This window comes from Ursus arctos, unplaced genomic scaffold, assembly GCF_023065955.2.
Source record: "Ursus arctos isolate Adak ecotype North America unplaced genomic scaffold, UrsArc2.0 scaffold_36, whole genome shotgun sequence".
Classification (NCBI taxonomy): Eukaryota; Metazoa; Chordata; class Mammalia; order Carnivora; family Ursidae; genus Ursus; species Ursus arctos.
This window is the reverse complement of record NW_026623050.1, coordinates 5,688,276-5,708,412: the sequence shown is the minus strand read 5'-3', so window position 1 is coordinate 5,708,412 and position 20,137 is coordinate 5,688,276. Positions and strand designations below refer to the sequence as shown.

Sequence of the window (20,137 nt, the reverse complement as noted above, 5' to 3'; positions counted from 1 at the left end):
CTGAATTCTGGAGGATGAATGTCTGTGGTAGACACCAGTAGGTGTGCTAGAAGAGGAGGTTATAAATCGGCTGGACATTACTTAATATTTTTTTGGCAGAAATGGGGAAAGAAAGAAGGAGAGCATCTAAACCGTAAATGTATATAATGGTTCATATTATGTGGTGGTCGTATTAGTAGTTCTCCAGGAAGGGAGAGTTATGTCACGTGTCATGTCTATCAATAAGTACTAATTCATTCAGTAAATGCTTGTGATGTGATGGGGTTATGCTAGAGGATGAGGACACAGAGTCCAGTAAGTCCTAGCCCTGTACTCACAGACATGGACATGATATGCTAATGAATTCAGTCTCAGCAAATCCTTTAATAGCCATCAAATTAGAAATTGCTCGTGAAGGTGGATTGCATTCCAAGTTAGAAGATAATTCACTTCTGAACTTACAGAATTATGTGGCAACCTATCTTCTCCTTATCAGATATTTAAATTTAGGGTTGACCACATAACTTATCACCTAAACTGGGGTAGTTCTGAGAGTGAAAGGAAGACGTATGTATAATTGTAATTGTGTAGCATGTATAAACCCGGAGAGAACCTAGTTTATATACGGGCAGCCTATCTAGAACCAGAGATGGTCCCTGAATCAATAATGTATATTACCCAATTTGGAGCCCATGTCACCAGGGAGACACTCTATCCGTTTTCCTTAATGAATGGTTAGCAGAAGTAGTGTTAGATAGAAAGCGTCTGAAAGACATGTTTTTCATTCACTTTTCCAGGTATTTCAGGTTAGTCATTGCCTGATGATCAGGAAAGATCAGAAATCACACACGTGAGTCATATTAGCTCTTCTTTAAATTATGCTTTACCACATTCCGAGGGTACATCAAATGTCTGTATAAGAAAGAACCGTGCAACCACGTGACCTTGCATTTGCGTTTGTGATTAAAGATGTTGGAGATTCTCCCCGTTGTGTTATTTAACGGCACGTAACAGTTCACATGATTTCTCCTAGAATGTTTGCTCTCTTTCTAAGAACTAATGAGCATCTTTCTTTCAGATAAATTCATACATTCGTCTCATTTGGCCTTTATGCCTGGCTCCCAATGTTTGGCCACAGGAATCCATCCCCGAGGTGTAGCATTCGTATTCTGCTAATTCTCATGTTTGGCTGTCTCTCTTTTCTCGATGTGACACTGGCTTCTAAACTGGTTAATTTTCCAGAGTTTTATCTTGTAATATTTAATATTTTCCAATTACCAAATAAAATTTAAACTCTTTGGCCTGATGCTCATGGCCTGCATATCTGACCCCACGCTCCTGGCCATTCTCACTTGCTAACACCAGCCCTCATGTCTTGCTTCTCTGTTTGAACTACTTGTTTTCCCAGCACATGCCCCACATTTTTTGCCTCTGTGCCTATCTATGTTCATGCTATTCTCACCATTTGGGGATTTGAAGAAAGTGCATTAATATCCGTAGTGGGGAGGAGAGTAGGGAGTTTATGGGGAGGAGAATGAAGAGAGTGTCCACCAGAACACTCGAAACCCGTTGACAGAGAAAATGTGAAACAGCCTGAGCCCTTCATTGTGCATGCTCTGGCCTGGTGCCATTTTCCTCCCCATACGGAAAGACTTGTCCTGGAAAATTCACCTCTTGAAGGAGCAGAGATTCATTCTTAATTCTTTTTTCTGAGGTGTGGGAGAAAGTGAGTGGCATGGAGATAAACAAACCATGTGTTGGGCACAGGCCTGCTAATGCCATCTGCTTCTCTTTGGGTAGGCATTCAAACCTCATAGACATTTGCCACCCCTCCCCCCACCTCCCAGCCCCAAGGTCAAAACTCAGGGCATATGCCCCAAGGAATAGGATCCCAGGAATTTACCTCATATTGATAATCCTACAATCTTCTTGGGTTGGGAGGAAAGAATGGGAAACCCTGGGAGTTATTCCTGTATATGACTATGCATTCAGAGTCTAGATGTTTTTGTGAAGTCATGAAAGAAAAATGTAAAAAGAAGATGAGATGTATGGGGTAATACTCAAAAACCCTAATTTTTTCCATGGCCCCTTCTTTATTTATTTCCCCCCCTTTTTTTCCTCGTTCATTTTGTAGGATGGGCTCTTGGCTCTAGTTCGAGCACATTGGGGAGGAACGGTGGAAAGGGATTGTGGTTAGCTAGGTTCTACAGAAAGGCAACAAAGAAATCAAATACCCACCCTGGCAGTGGCCCAGATGCCTTCCAGTGTACCCTGGTTTGTTATAAGCACAAAAGACCCATGCACGAGGGCTTGAAAATGTGGTTAGGAATTTACTTTTCAACACAGGAGGAAATTGGAAACAGAAGTCTGGCTTGCCATCGAGAGGCAATTTTAAGTTAATTAATCAAGTGAGGGAATCCAATTGCCAGGAAATGGTGGCAATAGAGTCAGTTTTGCACTTTGGGCCTCCAGGCAGGTCCTCAGATGATCCTAGTAATATGACTGCTGCGTGGTCCGGGGGTGGGGTTGGGTGGGGGAGCTGTTTGCCATCTCAGCATACCTGGTTGCTGAAAGAATGCAAACTTCCTACCTGTTTTTGTGTTGTGCTGTCAAGGGTGGTTAGAAAATAGTTTGCAAAGGTAGCTGCAGAATGACAGCAGCAGCAGGATGGAAATGCAGGTGTTTTTATGATGATGACAGCAGCTTGTTAGGGAAAAGTTGTAAAGACTGGACATGTGATAAAAGATGACAGTAATGCTATTACACTGAGAGACGAATCCTAAAATAATCCTTCTGTTAGTTGGCAAGTTCACTAAAGGTAGAAGTTGTGTTTTGCTCAGTTTGGGGCCAACAAACTGCCTAGCCCACTGGGCATCAACAGATGAACGAAAGACTCTTCTAACCCAACTCCTTGCCCTTTGCTATGGCCTGAATGTCTGTGTCCCCCACCCCAATTCGTACGTTGAAATTCTGACTTCTAAAGTGATGTTGTTGGGGGGTGGGGCGTTTGGGGGTGATTAGGTTATGAGGGTGGAACCTTCATGGGTGGGACTGGCACCTTTATAAAAGAGACCCCACAGAGCTGGCTTGTCTTTTCCTACCATGTGAGGACACCGCAAGTAGGTCATGGATGATGCCAGGATGTCCCTAGACAGTCTTGTACTTTTCTTGTACTTTTCAGCCCCCAGAACTGTGAGAAAGACATTTCTGTTGCTCATAAGTCACCCAGTCTATACTATTTCATTATAGGCGCTCTAATGGATTAAGACACCCTTGAACTTTCTATAGATATGTGCCTGATAATATTCTTAAATATTATTAATATATTCAAGGTCTCTGTGAGAGAATATTCCACAACCAACTCAGTAACTTACATTCCCAGCCATTTTATTCTCAAAGTATTTTTTGCCTTCTAACCTGGCTCCTACCTGCTATTGTTACAGCCTTTATTTTGTTCTCTCCTTCATGAAGCATGTCACCTTCTTCCATATAAAATCCTTTCCTTAAAAAGTGAATGGCCTTGTTGAGCCACTACTGTCTCCAAGCAGTGAGAAGACAAGGTCACCGTACATAAAACAGTCACAAAGCCACATGAGACCGAGGAATAAATGAATGACATGTATGCAGTGGTTATAATAGAGAGGCAACAGCGAAAATCATTTCCATGGCTGTGTAGATCTTTCTTGGGCCAGTTTGTCACTCCTACTTTTTTGTTGGTGCTTTGTTTCTAAATATATGTATTTTTTCTCGTAACTTTTTAATTTGAAGATTCTTATACATAAGAGGAAGGGAATCTTTTTTATCTTTCCTTTACACTGGTCCATATTTGCATTTGCTTTCTCTCTCTCTCTCTCCCCACCCAACACTCTGTCTCTCCCTCTTTCTTTTTTCATTATCACTCTCTCAAGGAGACATTTTAGACATTTTTTTTCTAATCAGATACCCCCATGAAAATCGAAGACCGCAGATAAACTGAATATCTGTTTATACCATTGTAATATCTAAGAATTTTTTTGCCCTCCAAGAACCAATGCTTACTCTCATTTTCTGTATCATTTGAGAATAAGTTGGAGATGTTGTGTACTTTTCCCTTGACTATTTCAGTATTTATTTCCTAAGAACAAGGACAGTCTTTTACATAAGCAAAATATAGATATAAAAATCTGGAAACTTAACACACGGACACAGTATCAGAATAGAAACTCCCTAGTCCATATTCAAAATTTGTCGGTTGTCTCAATTATGTCTTTCGGAGCGAATATTTCCAGCCTGGCCAGGATTCAAGCCTGGACTCCAGATGGCATTTATTGTTGTGTCTCTTTAGTCACTCTTACTCTGGAACATTTCCTCTGTCATTCTTGACCTTGACTTTTTAAAAGAGTACCCAAGCTATTTTGGAGAATGCTCCTCAATTTGGGTTTTCTGATGTTTTGTCCAGATTAGACTCAAGTTTTACTTTGTTGACCAGAATGCCATAGAAGTGATGTGTCTTTCATAGGACAACACGTCAGGAGAAACATGGCATCAGCGTGTCCCAGTCCTGGGATGTTAACGTGGATCATGTGCTTAAGGTAGTGCCTGGCCAGTAATTGTAAAGTTACTCTTTTACAATTAGTAAGTAACTTGTGGGGAAAATGTTTTGGTACCACGTAAATGTCCTATTTCTCATAAAACTTTCTCCTGCTTAGGTTGAGCACCTGCTAATGCTTTTTATTTGTTTCTTTTTAACCATCTTATCCCTTCCATAGTTCTTACTTGGAAGCGTATGGTCCGAAAGAGCTTTCTCTTTAACCCCATTAAATTAATTAATTAATTATTTTAAGTCTGGACCTATGGATTCTAATTTTATTCATTGTGTCATAATCCATCATCATCATTTATTTTAGTGTTCAGATTGTGCCTGATTTGGCCTGTGGGATCTCCTTTAAGCTGGCTCTTGTGTCGTCTGATTCTCGATTTTGAATGGTAGTCATCCATTTCAGTATCTAAGATAGCTTTTCAACACATATCCCCTTTGGTTGAATTCTAGCATGGTGGGAGGTCAGACAAAGGAGGCGTTGCATCTAGAATTGGTGGATTAGGCTCTGTCACTGGCAGGTGTCTGACCGTCAACTTTTGAGCCTCAGTTTGCTCGTTCATAAAATGCAGCCGATAATAGTGTCCTGACTATTTAACTGGGTTGTTGTGGGGTAGCAAAGAAAATACATGAGAATACATACATAAGAAATGCTAGACGAGCCATAAAGCTTCGATCCTATATAAGATTATTATTATCGTTATTATCATTATAATGCTTTTATAATGATGATTTAAGCCTTATGTTAGCAACAAAATACTTTGGATGATGCCATGGGCAATGGCCCAGAAACAGGAACACTTTTGATAAATAGCGAGTATCTGGATATTATAATAAAGGCTTTTAGACCAGCTCCATCTTCCAGAGTACTTCATACGCGCTATTTTCATTCCTTTGATGAAATCCCAAATCACGAGGCATGAATTGTCTTTGTAGAGTATTATTCTTTCAGTGGCTCCCCGCCTGTCATTTACACATTGGCACCGGCCTGATGGGGGATTCATTAGAAAGGCATTCGTGCACACGGGCTTGATCAGTCTCATTTTTCCTGTAACGTCTGGAAGGCCCGAGAGACTGTAGTGCAAATTGGGCTGCTCAGAGGAGACTTTTCCCCTGAAAGGAGAAATTTTTTTTGGTTCTTTGTTTGTTCTCAGTGTGGTCCTTACTCTGTAGTCTCAGAAAATCCCTGGAATTTTTGCAACTCTGGAGAAAAGGCATTTCTTCTTAAAACTTAAGCTTTTTCTTAAGGAGTCTTGGGCTAACTTACTATCCAACGAATAGAACTGTCATTTACTTGGGTGAAAGCATTTACACAATCCCCAGGGGAAAGGGCATTTTTGGCAGGTGGCACATCACAATCTGAAATCTTCTCCTATTGAGGCGGTGGTGGGTGGGGAGGTCCTAGTAGGACTGAGAATTTTTTTCAGATCACCTGAGCTCTGGACAAACCTGGAGATCCAAGGGGAAAAGACCTTGCTGCAGGCCAGGCTTGTTGGCTGTCCGGTGAACGTGCTGTTGGATTTCTAAGCTCTGGGCTCAAGTTGGAGAGGCCTGAGCCCCACTTACATCAGGCCATCCTTTTCATGATTTGCCTAAACCCAGGAATTACTCGTGCAAATACTGTGAAACTAAATATGAAAGAAGTGTAAAGTAGGAAAACCCCAAACAACATTCTCAGCCTGGGAAAGATTCCTGTTCTCAGACCTGTCCACTCCTCACCAGTGAATGCCCTGTGCTAGTGTCCCTGGTAGAGGGACAATGGTAATCAGGCCAGGACTGTGGTGGTGCTTCTCAGTTTTCATAACCACATCGAAGGAGCAACCACTGTCAATCTAAGGCCCGCGAGAAGTGCCAAGAAATGTCGGACTCAGTCCCATCCTTCAAGGAGCTTTTCATCACTTTTCCACCTTGGCTTCCCTTTGATTAGGTCTGACCTAGGTAGTTGTAGTCTGGGACCTTTTGAATCTATGGAATAAGTCTCTGAGGTTGGGAAATTTTCTGCTCCATCTTGAGGATGCTTTGAGAAAATATTTCTATTCTTGAGGATGGAAAAAGTATGAGAAGTGGTCTATGGCAAATTGGAGAAAGGAAGTCTTGACCTTCTGAGTCACTTTCTCTCTCTGATACTTCAAAGTATAAAGTAAGTTCAAAAAACAATAGCCACAACGGTTTGCCTCTCCTCCCACTGTGGCTGGAGGTGGTTCCCCCACCCTTGGAATCTGGGTTGGATTTGCTTTGCAGAATGGGACTGTAGCAACCTGACGCAAACAGAGACTTGTAAAGAGTTTGCGCATTATTCTCTTGCTGCTTTTTGGAACCCTGTCCCACCACCCTGTAAGCCAGTCGAGGCTGGCCTGCTGAGTAGGAGAAATGAGTGGCAGGGTGGCCCCAGCCTGCTACAGCCCAGACACAGAGATACCTAGCCGCCTGGCAGCTAACTGCCAGGCGTGAATAATTGGAGCTGAGGCTGGCTGAGGAACTGCTCAGGGGATCCCAGCCTGAATTGCCAGCTCCTAAGAATGGTGAGCTAGAAATAGTGATTGTTGTTTTAAGCCACCAATTTTTTTGAACTTTAATTTTGACTCAAAAGCTGCAAACAAATCAAGTCTGGCGCACCCTTCGCTCAGCCCTCCCTAATGGCCGCATCGTCTATAGCTGCAGCACAACGCCCACAGCGGGACAATGACATAGGTGCCTGACTGCTAACTAGCCGCGACTTACGCCGTTTTTACTGTGTTTTTAAAAATCTGCGTTCCTTTATATGTGTGTGCATGTGCAGCTCTTTGAAATTTTATCGCAGAGAGATTTGTGTGATCTTCACCATGTCCATAGAAGGACTGCTTGCTCCCTTTTTGTATTTGCATCCCCCCCGACTCCTGTCTGTGTCCCCATGTCCGTGTCCCCACTACCCCCATGGCAACCACTGATCTGTTTTCTATTTCTATAATTTTGTCATTTCAAGAATGTTAAGCTAGTTGAATCATGCAGTACGTATCCCTTTGAGGTCCATCCAAGCTGTGAATCAGGAGTGCCTTCCTTTTTATTGTTAAATAGTATTCCATTGTTTGTATGTACCGAGTTTGTTCTAGAAACTAGCTCTTTGATGGATATATGGTTTGTAAACATTTCCCTCAGTCTTTAGCTTGTCTTCTTATCCTCTTAACAGAATCTTTTACAGTACAAATGATTTAATTTTGATGTCCAATTTATGAATTTTTCTTTTATGTATTGTGTTTTTGTTGTTATATGTTGGAACTCTTTACCTAGTCCCAGCTTTCGAAGATTTTATGATTTTCCTCAAAAGAGGCTTATAGTTTTATGTTTTTCATTTAAATCTATGATCCATTTTGAATCAATTTTTGTGTAAGGTTCATTTTTAGCTTACGTGGGTCCCAACGGTTCGTTGGAACAACTTATCCAGCCTTCATTGACCTTTTTTTTTTTAAGATTTTTTTTTTAAGATTTTTTTTTTTTAAAGATTTCATTTATTTATTTGACAGAGGGAGATAGCAAGAGAGGGAACACAAGCTGGGGGAGTGGGAGAGGGAGAAGCAGGCTTCCCGCCAAGCAGGGAGCCCGATGCGGGGCTCAATCCCAGAACCCTGGGATCGTGACCTGAGCCGAAGGCAGACGCTTAACTGCTGAGCCACCCAGGTGCCCCTTGACCTGCTTTTGTACCATTGTAAAAAAGTTAACCTTTGGAAATCATTGGAAAGAAAATCAACCAAATTTCTTGGTTCTCTATATTATTCAATTGATCTACATTTCTGTTAATTTGCCAATAGCACACAGCTATTCTTTTTTTTTTTTTTTTAAAGATTTTATTTTATTTATTTATTTATTCGACAGAGACAGAGACAGCCAGCGAGAGAGGGAACACAAGCAGGGGAGTGGGAGAGGAAAAAGCAGGCTCATAGCGGAGGAGACTGATGTGGGGCTCGATCCTATAACGCCGGGATCACGCCCCAAGCCGAAGGCAGACGCTTAACCACTGTGCCACCGAGGCACCCCGTGCACACAGCTATTCTTAAGCTATGTAACTATTCAAGATTACTATAGCTCTATAGCTTTTAAATCAGGTACAATGATTTCTTACATTTTTTTTCAGGATTGGTTTAGCCATTCTGAAATTTTTTTTTCTTTCCCATATAAATTTTAGAATAAGTTTTGCTATGAGTACAAAAAAATCTTGCTGGGATTTTGATAGGAATTGCATTAAACCTATAAAATAATTTTGGGAGAACTGATCTCTTTACTACATTGAGTCTCCCAATCCATGATTGCAGTATATCTTTCCATTTATTTAGATCTCTGATTTCTTTCGTCAGAATTTTATAAATTTCAGCTTGTAGAGCCTGTACATGTGTTGTTAGATAAGTTACTTTAATGACAGTTTTCATGAGAAAATTGATAACTAGTATCAAAAGCAGGGAATTGATATAGGTACACTGTGGTCCTGACGAAATTACATGCCAAACATGACTCAGCTCTATGGGCCAATATACTCCAGTCTCACAGCCAGCAAATCAGAGGGAAAAGTGAAAACAACTATAAATTACATAGGGCGTGGTGATGGAAAGGGAGAACAGGTGGGTCCTATCCCTGTTGAAAGCCCAAACTTAGAATCACAAGGCTTACATCAGGCTTCCAGAAAGAAGTCAGGACTTTATTTCTAAGACCAAAATTAGTCTAGAACTTTCCAGCTAAAATTTAGATTTTTCCCTGTGATAAAATCTGCATACTAACATTTGCATTTAGATTTCTCCTCAAGATGCTAATATGAGCACATACATAATCCTGGCTGTTAATGGAATAGAATGATAAAAACTCATGTTTCTACCCTCTGAGTCTAAATGGAGCTGCCTCCATGTTTGTGACTGTCGCTGTACGAGAAACACTTGATTGGGCTTCAGTCACTCCTACAATGACCGGTTAGCACTCGTGATAAATTATGGTTTTCCTCATGTTGATCTTTCTGCTCTCTCACCTACGTTACCCTGTTTCTCATTTTTAAAAAGAGAAAGAAAAACAATAGTTTATGTTTGTTTATTTTTATTTTTGATAAACACAGTCACATTAAAATATAAAAGGATAAGATCCAATGATTTGGAATGAACAGAAACCTAGTGGGGGAACAGAGGCTGAAGGCAACTGGCTCATAAGAAACAGATATTTCATACAGACAGTGGAGGCTGACCTTCAAAGATCATTTGAGGAAGACTTTGCTTGTCCAACAAAAGGCAGAACATCTGAGCTAGGCTTCCCAGAAAAAGTTGAAATCAGTGTTTACAGCTCATGTAAGTCAGCGGATGTGAAAAAGTTCTATTAACTACCGCTTGATCCTGCTTGCCTGAGAATAGACATCTGGGTGAGAACCAGGCCCTGCTGCGTCTAACCGTAGCCCTCAGCGTGGTACTACCAGCCGTGGCTGGGGATAAGGTAAATACATCTTGGCTCGGTGAAGCACACCTGGAGTGCCAGGGTAAGGAAACCAACTCTAAAACCACTGCACCGGTAGGGGAGTCCACCAGGAAAAACTCCAAAGCAGGATAAGCGTCCAAACAAAAATTGCAAGATACACAAGAAAAATTTCTGTCACGAGGAGCGTTAGACCCAGCAGTCTATGTACACTCTACACATGGGGAAAGAGAGTTCTGTATAATCTATAGATCCCACTCACAGGGAACCAAACCTAGCGGCGTGATATAAAAAAATGTTAAAATAAGTACTTTGGAATCATCAAGTAAGTCGAGGAGGGAATGAGAACAAGGGAGTATTAATCAAGAACAGTAAGGTATTAAAATGATTAATCTAGGGGCGCCTGGGGGGCACAGTGGTTAAACGTCTGCCTTCGGCTCAGGGCGTAATCCCAGCGTTACGGGATCGAGCCCCACATCGGGCTCTTCCGCTATGAGCCTGCTTCTTCCTCTCCCACTCCCCCTGCTTGTGTTCCCTCTCTCGCTGGCTGTCTCTCTCTCTGTCGAATAAATAAATAAAATAAAATCTTTAAAAAAAAATGATTAATCTAGAAACCTTGAAAATGGAAAGTGTACTCATTGAAATCCACATTGTAGCTGATAAGGAAAGCCATAAACTAGATATCTGGGCCAAGACTGGGATGAGGAAAGGGAGGAAGTGGGTATGGGGTGAGGCAGCACTGCTCCCCATTTAAGGAGGCACTCACTGTCAGATGCAGACCTTGAACTTGCACAAGCCAGAGAGTGAGCGCCTCCTTAAACTGTGTGCCCTAGGCACCATGCTTGCTTCAGCCTTGTCCCAGTTCTGGTAGACGGTGGCTGAAGAGCAAGTTAAGAGTTAGAAGATACAACTGAAGAAATGACCTGGAAGGCAGACAAAGAGACTTACAATATGAAAACTTGAAAGATGTGGAGGAAAGCACCCCGCCTGCCCCCCGCCCAAATACCTGAAGAATTCCAGAAAGAGAGAATAAGAAGAAGAGCAAGGGAGAAATATTGAGAGATAACTTGAATTTTTCAAAATTGAAGATATTCACCTTTCAGTTGAAATAGTTTTGTCTTTAGAAGTGAGATTTTAAACAGCTGCTTATTCATTGCTGAAAATGTGAAGGGCCCAAATTCCTGCTTGTCCCCTGAGCCAGGCCAGTTGAATTGGGTTGGGAAAGGTGTATTGGCTCTCAGGGCACTGGCCCGTTAGAGAGGACTGTGGGTGGCATAGAGGATGATGTCCTTGCTTTTCCGCGTCTGACTGGTCACCATTCGCTAGGCAGTTTCCCGTGTTCCCTGGCTTCTGAGCTGCAGCGCTCAGCAGGCACCCGACTGTCTCATCACTCCTTGAAGGAGGTGAAAGTCTTTTGTTTGCAGCCAGTAGTTTAGAGTTAAGCTGGATGCCTGTTTGGGAACCACTCCAACTACAGGTCTTCCTTAATCACGGCTGCAGATGAAATGTTTACAGGCCCCCCGTGCCTGTGTTGTTATCTGCCTCCTCCGGCCAGGGAGATGCGTTTTGCTTGTCAGACTGCAACACCAACTGCAAAAATTGCTTGGTAGAAAGAGTATGGCTTTAGTCCTTCAAGCTGTTTGCTTTTCTTCACTCCTTATCACAACTAAATACGTAGTTTAAGCAGGAAGCCTGACCATTTTGGCCCAGCCAATGCACAATTAAAGAAAGAGATGGGTCATTGCTTATTTCTGGGCTCACATTAGCCCTCATGGCAATTTAGGTCTAGTAATGAGTGCAAAGTTTACTTCCCCTTTTTAACAGGTTCTTTACCACATGGGTGGTAGGGTAAACAGAGGCTCAAGTCGTGAAGAACTGGAGGCAGGAGGAAATCCTTAGCATACAGGAGAGGGAGAATTTTGAATAAATAATATGAGTTAGCCTTGCAAGGCTCTTTGTTTATTTCAAGGTAATTAAAATGTTCTGGGTTTGGAGGAGAAATGATGCTTTGGGAGTTGCTCATTTGATGTTTTTAAATTAGGGTTTTGGCATCTCTTTCCAGGAGTGAGTAATTTCTTTTGTGGTATCTGTGTGCAGATAACACAACAATCAAAATAACCCAGAGCCTTCAGTCGAAACGTGCCTGGGAAGAACTGAAGAATATCATATGGTAAATCGGGGCTCAGCAGATGTTAAGTCGAAACTTGACATGGAAAACATAGAGTCAAGAGGAGGACACTGAAGGATTGGATCAACAGGTGTGTGCGTGTGTACGAGTGTGTGCCTGTGTCTGTGAATGAGTTTACATGAGAGAAAGACAGACAGATGCAGAGAGACCGACTAAGAAGCAGAGACAAAGCGATGGGGAGAACCAAAGGCTGAGAGACAGACAAAAACATAACTCTTGAGTGTTCACTTACAAATCGGGAAACAGAACCGGGTGAGAGAAAAATGGCCTAGCCATCACGAAAGCACAAATATAAAGCATAAAGAGCAGTCACCATATACCAGGTGTGGCATAGGGTGTAAAACATTTACAAAGGCACGGCCCCTCTCTGTGCAGGAGGACGGAGAAGTAAGTTTGGCTGAAGTTGTGTAATATGCTAGTGCTGGATTAGAAGGGAACGCACTGTAGGGTCCAGTGAGATCGGCTGACTTTCCAGGTAGATCCCAAGCTCTTGCTGGTATGGGCCGGGGTGCTGGTTGCACAGGGCTTCGGTGAATAGCATCTCGATGCCGTGGTATGGCCCGAGGAGCCTCGAAACAGGGATAATCATCCATCTAAATGTTTGTCTTCTCCGCTTTTGCCATTTCAAACAGAAAATAGGTTGTATTCCAAGTAAGGGATACATTTGTGTTGGACTCATTTAATAAGGTAATAATACTTAAATTCGGATTGAGCTTTTTTACATCTTACAAATTGCTTTCACTTCCAGGATCTGGTGGTTGCATCTTTAAGACAAGTTTGTGTTGGGAAGATGTTATTAGTTCACAGGCAAAGAGGCTGAAGCCCAGAGATGTTGAAATACTTGCCCAAGGTTACAGAGCTGGGAAATGGCCAAGCAGGGCTTGGATTCAAGTTCATTATCCTTTCATCGTTCTCTGCGTCTGATTGCCTGCCATATGGAATGCTCTTTAGAATTCTGCATTTGGTTTAATTTCCTTTTACAACTATGTTAACAAAAGAATGCTAGAGTCCAGGCTGATAGAAAAAAAAAATCTCGTATCTAAATTCTCCCCTTGAAGTAGGTGGAGACCCACAATAATTTTTTTTTTTTTTTGTGGTCACTACTTTTATAGAGGGCCAAGAGGTTTGGTGACCTTCTGTGTTAAAAATCATTGCTGCATTAATTATTTCGACATAATAGATTTTAGGAAGGCTTTTCTAAGTTCCATTTAAGACAGTTTCTTATGGTGTTGAGTGAATTGGTTTGACTTTCTGTCAAACTCCTTCTAACCAGGAGCAGCATGACCAGTTCCCTGACCAAACACAGAGCGGGAAGGCTGGGCTTGTCTTGTCTCTGGCTTGTTTCTGTGGTTGGAGCAAAATGGCTCCGAAAATAATGTAAGCAGAACACATCACATGTTCCCAGCTCAAGAAGGCTAGTTTGGGAATTAGAGCCTCATTCCATGTGAAAACTTCCAGCTTCAGAACCAGAAATTTTCCATTTGAGACTCAGACACAGAAAGAGGTTTTGAGGGTCAGAGGAAATTTAAGGGACACAGTCCCTTTCAGCTTGGGCCTCCATGACATGTCTTAAAGATGGAAGTAGTAGATGACAAGCTGATTAAAGGGAATGTTGGCCTCTTGTTTGGCTTTGCACATTAAATCCCATGGGTGGCTTTTCATATTGATAGCTATTGATGATAAAGGAGATCGGATAAGGGTTTTTCTCTTCCATTCAGGTGTATGTTCTTGGATCAATGGCTCTCAAAGAAACAATCATGACTGTTTGGACTTCCTGTAGATAAAGCTTCGGCAGAACCACCACTAACCCTGGCATTCACATCCCCCAAAACCATTGTGCTTGCCACTGGATAGTTCTTAGAAGGTGAGGTGTCAGAAAGTGGGCACATTGCATCTATGTGAGGGATCTGAATCCGTATTCTTAAGAGGGCCGTGTGAATGTTAAGGCACCTTAGGCCTGTGTTGCCAGAAAGCTGAATCAGGAGGCACGAGTTCATGCTTTTCAACTCAGTATCAGTTGTGTATCTGTCTCTCTGGTAGGTGATTTGACATTTTATTATCTTATAGGTGTTTGGAAGGGTGTTATGGCCTCCCTCGCACAGACCGAGGACTGGAGGCTCAGAGATGTGCCCTTGGTGACAGCACACAGACGACAGGATTCCTTTAGACGCGAAGTCCTCACACTCTCCTTTCCAACCGTGTGGGCACAGATGTCAGGGGACTTCACAGGGTCTTAGGCCAAATGAACTCTAGGTCACTAGAGAACCTTTGCTTCTTCCAACATTATTTTTCTAGAAGACCGGAGAAGAAGTATCCCTAGAACTCAAACATCATGCCATTGCTTTTCCAAAAAGTAGGCTTCTGATGCAAGGCCCAGAAGAGAGGATAATAGGTCCTCACCTTTCTTTTCTGGGAGGAATTTAAATCATTACAAAGTCGGATCTAAAATGCTCCCCAAGGGATGCTTCTAGGGGGAAAATGGAATTGGTAGGTTAACTGACTGATTTATCCACGTGGAAAACTGAATTGAGGGGCATTTTACAGAGCTGTTTCAGGGTGTGGAAAGACTCAGTCTGTGATCTCAATGCCCAAAGAAGGAGAAAAAAGAGTCAACTCGGGGGAAAACAGTCTAAGAAGCAAAAAACACAATCATAACTAAAACTGCTTAGCTCCACCGTGCGTGCAGGGTCATGACAGTGACAAAGCTCTACTGGGAAGATGGCAGGAAGATGCACAGGGAAGGGGGTAGGGAGGCAACGTCACCACTTCTGTCCACGGTCCCTGGACTGTGAGTTCACGTTCTGGTCACATTTCACCCCCGAAGAGCAAACCCCTCAGTCTCCAGATGGCTCAGGTGAATTAGCCTTATTTTGTTTTTTAATGCTTTTTAATACAATCCTTATAAAAGAACCTATCATTTTCAGCCTATATTCTGAAACCAGAAAAATGCTTTTAATATCATTTCTCCACAGCTTCAATTTTAGAGAACTAACCAAAGAGATCTTACTATAAGGCTTTCTGTTTTGTTTTAAAAGAATTATTAGACCTTTAACTGTTGGCCTGGATAGAAACTCCATTTTTCAGATCTACTTCTCTAGATGAAAATTTGAATCGTGAAGCAATGAGCCTTGCGTTACAGAACAGGTTGTCTCCCTGTAAACAGGTCCCCTCCTCCCTCCGGCTCTCAGATTCCTCGTCTGCGGAATGAAGGAGTAGAGCTAAATAATCTTTACAGCTCCTTCTGGCACCACAGTTTTTAATGACACAGAATGGAGACCCCTAGGTTTCTGCAGGCCTGGTGCCCTGACCATACTGGCAGGGTCTCTCGGGCCCCCGGGACTCCCTGCTTAGGTTCAGGGCTGGGCCTGCCTCTGTGGGAGCACGCCCGAGCCCTCGCCATTCCCAGCCAACGCAGACAAGGGTTCCTTAGCAGGCCGCTGAGGGCGAGGGGACCCGAGAAGCTGGGCTGGGCTTGTAGCGCAGATCTGAGCAGTGTTGTAGGAGGGGTGGCTGCGTCCGGGCAGGCTGACTTCCAGCAGCACTTTTCTGGGGAAACAGTCTTTGTTGTTAACAGGCAAAACAGGCTAATAGTATTCTTACACTTCACACTCGGCCCTCCATCTGGACAAGTGAGTCATCTGACTTAGAATGTGTTTACAGAAAACAGCCGTGACAAGAGTCTCTTGGAGCCAGAGTTAAACACAAAATGGGAAAAGGCAAAGCTTTTTAGAATTCCGTTGCCCAGTCAGGGTCCAACTGCTGCTGCTGGGAATGCACCCGCCTACCAAACCCTAACGGCCTGCCTCCCACCCGAAGCTCGAAGCAGCAGTGTGGTGCGCGGGTGTCTACACTCTGGTGCTGTGCTGAGCCCCAAGCCTCTAGCCTCTCATCAGCTGACCCGCATGGCGAATCTTAGGACTGCTTGCAAACTGCTCATCCAGAGGAGAGGGCTGGCTCCCTCTGGCCCTGAGACCTGAGACCTGGGACTCAGCAGTCCCTCTTAGGTGTGGGCGGCGCCTTGTCGCTGATGCTTGAGGGCTGACAGCATCATCCACCGCTGATGGGAGAAGACAGGGGGGAGCCTGAGAGACGATGGGGGGGACCTTCTGACCCACTGTTCTAGGACCAGCTGCCCTGCCTGAGGTCTCTGTTTAATATTCCTCTGTCTTCCCCATCCATCCTCATTTCCCACCTCCTCCTCTCTGCACTTCACCAAAAACATATGTGGACTAGAGCAGAAGCTTTATGAAGACGCTACTACGTCTTTCACGGTCTTCTCTGAATCCTAGTCCCCGCGTGCTGTTTAGCATGTTGGCAGATGGTCAGTGGATGTCCGCGGAATTAGTGGATGTGTGAAATGGGTTTCCTCTACCGGAGTCCGAGTTCTTTCACACCACGTGACCTCTGCTTCCAGGGCCGGGGCAGAGGGATCTGGCTGGACCTGGGATGATTATTTTTTTAATTATAAAACTAAAATAAATAAATAAATAAATAAAATTTACCATTTTAAGTATTTTTTTCCCGCACACTTAAAAATTTGTTTATTTAAATTGAGATAAATTTGACATATAACATTGTCTTTTTAGGTATACAACATAATGATTTGATAAGCGTATGTATTGTGAAATGATCATGACAATGTCTTGTGAATATCCACCATTATACGTAGTTACAAAATTTGTGTGTATGTGTTGAGAACTTTTAAGATCTACTCCCTTAGCTACCTTCAAATACATAATCCAGCATGCTTAACTGCAGTCATCGTACTGTACATTACATCCCAGAGCTTACGTATCTTGTAATTGGAAGTTTATGCCTCCTGACCATCTTTGCCTGTTTTGCTCATTGCCTACTCCATGCATCTGGCACTGCCAATCTGCTCTCTCTCTGAGTTTGGTTTTTCTTAGATTTCACATGTAAGTGAGATAATATACTTGTATTTGTCTTTCTCTCTCCATGTTAACTATTTTTAAGTGTACAATTCGGTGGCATTAAATATATTTGCATTGTTGTGCAGTCATCACCAGACGTGGAATTTTTGTAGACAGATCTGGGTGTGGGAGATGCCAGGAGGAAAGGAAAATAAGGGTGCAAGGTCAAAGAGAGCTTTGGGAATTAAGGAAGAAATGAAAAAATGCAAAAATATCAAGTCTACAGAGGTAGGTGGTACCTAAGAAAATCTAGATCTCTATGAAACGGGCTTGAAGTGAGCTCCGAGAGCACGTGGGTTCCAGCAAACACCAGAGGGGCAAACATGGCAGCAGGGAGCTTCCTGTGGCTGAGTTCACGGGTGGAGCTGTGGGGTGCTGAAGGAATCGGGACCCTGGCAACCATGTCTTCCTAGTCTCTGTGTACCTAAGAATCTCCCACAGGGTTCGGCACACCAGGAGGCATATAATGAAAATTTTAAACAAAATTGAACTTGTGGTTTACGGTAAGGGGTTGGGATATTCAAGATGGGATGGACATTCAGCACATGGCTACTGCCCCCTTGGACCACGTATAAAGGATGTTTAGAATGCTGGTCTACCCTCTGCTTTCACTCACCTCAAAAGCTTTGGTTGTATTATCCCTAGGCTGTTTCTGCCTTTTTATTTTTCAGCAAGTAACAATGCAGAGGAAATTGAAAGGCCATTGAAGACAAGAAGCCAGGTTTGCCAAATGCCCAATTTTTACCCACGGAGCAGGTCAGCTGGAGGAAGCAGGAAGCACATGAATGCTGGTGTCCTTTCCCTTAACCTCTGGCAAATCTGACAGTCTGTCAACCTCCTTGCCCTCTTCCCCCAGCCATCCTGCTGGACTTGCTGTTGCAGGAGCCCGCTAAACGAAGGCCCTCTTTGTAGCCTCTGACAGCTTTTACTTTCTGCCATGTGACTCCATTCACATCAGTGATGACTTGGACTCGCTTGCCAAAATCTTAGCACAGAAAGAGAATGTCCTCTCATGGACCCTGGGAGCATAGAGGGGCCAGTGAACACTCCTCAGGGGAGATGAGGAGGGGACTGGCAATCATTCTTCCCCCACTCCCTCTCTTTGTTCGGAAAAGCTTCCACAGCCAGGTGCAGAGTCCCGGCCCTCCGAATGGGAAGGAGGGGGGGACATTTCAGGCAATAGACCCTGGAGAGGAGCGAGTGAAGATGGGAATTAGCGTGGGTGTCAGAAGGCTGGGAGGAAATGAGTCTGAGGAATGCAGAAGAGTCTGAGGAATGCCACCTGTTCGGTGGCAAGATAGGGAAAAATAGGATGAAACTGACAAATGTGGGCCAAATGATGAGGGACTGTGAAAGCAAAGCAGAGCTATGGAGGTTTGATGCAACCAGTTATGGGGAGGCACTGAGTTTTTGAGAATCTGTTAAGTTTTCTTGGCTGCTATTATACTAACGTAGGCTCTGGGGATACAGTGGCAGGTGAGCCTGCCCTGAAAGAGCGTGCAGTCTAGAGAGGGAGGCAGTCCAGCAGTCGGCCGTTATAATGCAGCAGCTACATGAAATGACAGGTTAAACACGTATATAAAGATGTAAAGAGATAAGAAGGAGTCAACTCAGAGTCAACTCAGAGTCATGGAGGCCTGATATGGAGCTGTTGCCATACGTGAATACATAAGTTATGAATATCTCGAGGGCGTGGTGGTGGAAATAGGAAGGAATGGACAGAGAGAAAGATATTTCTGAGGAGAGAGAGTACCCACAACATCGTTTGGCACTGGTTTGCAGTCAATGTAATATTTGAACGAATGAGTGAACTTTGCGATTCTGCATTTTTAAGAAGATGGCAGAAAAGCTGGCTGTCTGGTTTTGAACTTGGGTGATAGAGTGGAGATACAGGTGACAGAACAAAGGAGCTGGGGAGAAGGGAAGGAGGGAGGGCGATAGGACAGGAGGAAAAGGAAGATGTTGCATTTGGCTTCAGATGTGTTGAGTTTAAAAAGACGGTGGAACATCCCATAGCAAATGTCTAGTTTGTAGTCAGAGAATAAAGCACGCAAAGAAACAGACCAGCCTTGGAAAGAAGTACTGAAGAAGGCATGTAAGAACAGGCCTGGAGATACTCGCTTGGAGTAATTAGTCGAGTAATAATAATGGAGTACCTCAGACTGAGTTCTCTGAGAAAGAAAAATAAAACTATAAAAAGGAGCAGAGAGTTAAGGAACCTGACTTAGAAATTACTCACGCTTTTCTCCTAATGACAGGTCTGGGCTCGGTCTTGCTGCTTGACTTCTAGGTCCCATGTGTCTGGGGGAGCTCTTCCAAGTTCAGCCTCTCCCCTCCATCTTTTACGGTTGCCTACTCTAGGCTGGGCTGCAGCTGTGAACACAGGATTACATGTGAGCAGCTGAACCCCAGCTTGTGTCTTCCAGCCTCTTTTTCCAGAAGCTGGACCCCGTCCCAGGGTCACTCATCTCTAGGTAGGATCCAAATTTAAATTAGGTTGAAACGCCCTCTCCACAAATGGTCTCAGTCCTTGCCTATCCTGGTGACCTGTATTTCACCACTACCTAGAGATCTCTGCTGTTTTTCTTTGCACGTCAGACCAGGTGGCCAGAGACCAGAAGCCAGGACCCAGAGGTCTGATCTGTCTGCCTTGGGGCACCTTGTCCCTTGCCCCATTGATGTTAACATCCTTTTTTTTTTTTTTTTTTGAGATTTTATTTATTTATTTGACAGAGAGAGACAGCCAGTGAGAGAGGGAACACAAGCAGGGGGAGTGGGAGGGGAAGAAGCAGGCTCCCATCAGAGGAGCCTGATGTGGGGCTCGATCCCAGATCGCCGGGATCACGCCCTGAGCCGAAGGCAGACGCTTAACGACTGAGCCACCCAGGCACCCCTGATGTGAACATCCTTAACTCTGACCTGTCCTGCATTTATCTTCTGCCTCTTTGCCCACTAGCCCGCAGTTAAAATGCTGGCATACCTCCCTGGCTGGCGCAAAATGGGGAATACATCATTCCTGCCATGACCTTCCTCTGGTCTTCGAGA

At 43.6% G+C, this 20,137-nt stretch overlaps 1 long non-coding RNA gene across 2 annotated transcripts in view; it reads left to right on the top strand.

Annotated features, from left to right (window-relative positions):
- Positions 1-18,652, top strand: part of LOC123000133 (uncharacterized) — a 117,481-nt gene extending 98,829 nt beyond the window's left edge. For both annotated transcript variants that reach the window (XR_008957127.1, XR_006407901.3), the window contains one exon: positions 12,071-18,652. This is a non-coding gene — a long non-coding RNA (uncharacterized LOC123000133). The remainder of the gene's footprint in view (positions 1-12,070) is intronic.
- Positions 18,653-20,137: the final 1,485 nt, after the last annotated feature.